We start from the raw sequence: 1,832 nt of genomic DNA, 5'->3' as shown, positions 1-1,832 counted from the left end.
TAATTAATAATTTAAAGGGGTTAGCATTGGAATGATAAGTATAGTGATTGCAACGGATCTGCTTTACTGACATAAAAAGGAAGATACCAAAATGGAGTGGAGCTGAACATCAAAAGTTTGGAAATATAACAAATTTCTAGCAAGAAATTCACTGCAATGGATTCCATTATATTCAATTTATTACAAAATGCTAGAATTGTTTCCTCAAGACCGTTGAAACTGCCACAGTATTGAATAATACCTCCCTCGTGCTTCCAGAGCATAATTTCATGTAATGATGCTTATACAAAAGGTAAATTAATCTATCATATCTTTATCATTTATTGTAGAACTAGAAGTTGGAAAACCATGGACTAGATAAAATACAAGCTTCCAACCATGACCATCACTTCCATGATGCATTTTACAACAAAAAATATTTGTATAGATAAACATTGTGTGCCTGGAAAAAGACCACATTGTGTGCTTGGATGAGAATTGCATGCTTGGAAAAAGTCCACATTATGTGCTTGGATGAGAGTTTATGTCTTCCACATTGAGGTTCAATGCATGGAAAATCCTGGTTGGAAGCAGAACTATAGAGCAACCTGAAAAAAAAAGAGCATCCACGTTAAAATTTTGAAAATTAATCAACACCATCATTATCCTAGTAGACCGTAAACTATATGTGACTAGGAACATCAAAACACATATATACACGAGCACACAAGATCAAAATAAACACTTTCACCGAACACACAACTAAAAGATAACAACGGACGTTGATTTGGGGAATAGGACAGTTAACACTTTATCACAAGCATAAGAGGACAAAACATCATTTAGTGACAATCAACAAATCATGAAAAGGGCATGTTCAAAATAACATAAAAATCTACTATGCTATCATACACTATTCCATGAATGCAAAATCAGCTTGATGAATTCATGAAAATCCAACGAGATCTCTGACTAGAGGCAAGGAATCAAAAATCCAACAACAAAAAAGGCAATGATAAGGTTCAAATCTCACTTGCCTTTGACCATCTGACCATAACTTTATAAATATGTAAAATATAAAGATCTATAATTATAATAAACATCAAACCATGAACATAGGTATGAGAACATAGAAACTATGTGTTTAAGTATAAAAATAAAACATGTTGCATGAACATAAATAAGTAAAGAGATTCTATTTGACAGTCAGCATGATGGATAGGGAAAAAATAACAACATGGGAAATGAACCCATATGATGGTCCTTCTCCTCAACCATGAACAAGAATGAAAAGGCATGTAAAGCCCATGAATTTGGCATAGGAAATACAATCAACACCTTAGTGGGGGGAAGGTGTTGAGGACTGAACTTTGTTTCAGCAAGAAATGCATGGGAAGAGACATAAGCACTGACAATTATCACATTTGGCAATCCTAATTTTTGAGTGACCATGAACAGATTATGAAAAAGGTATTTTCATAACAACATAACAATAGGAAAACATAAATATACTTATCATATGAAAAAGGGCAACCCACCTGACCAGGCCATGAAAACCTAGCTTATCTATTCTTTGTGCATACTTCATTGATTCCCACTAGAGTTCAAGTCCTTCCATAGATGATCAGTCATGGCAGAAGATGATGCTTATCCACTTATTCTATAGTTACCTATAAAAGTGTCAAATGTTATCACAAAGAAATTTTCTAGAGCATAAAGGTATATATGCACACACAATGAAAGAGTGTCAAATGTACCTGGCATGATAGGTAAGCTTGCATGGTCTTGCATCTCCCTTTGGTTGGGGATTGTTGCATTGCTATAAAAATAAACATACCATATGTTAATGAATG

The sequence above is a fragment of the Pinus tabuliformis genome, chromosome 7, assembly GCF_031772625.1.
Source record: "Pinus tabuliformis cultivar Carrire ecotype Pingquan chromosome 7, CPIR1, whole genome shotgun sequence".
Classification (NCBI taxonomy): Eukaryota; Viridiplantae; Streptophyta; class Pinopsida; order Pinales; family Pinaceae; genus Pinus; species Pinus tabuliformis.
This window is presented reverse-complemented; position numbering follows the sequence as displayed.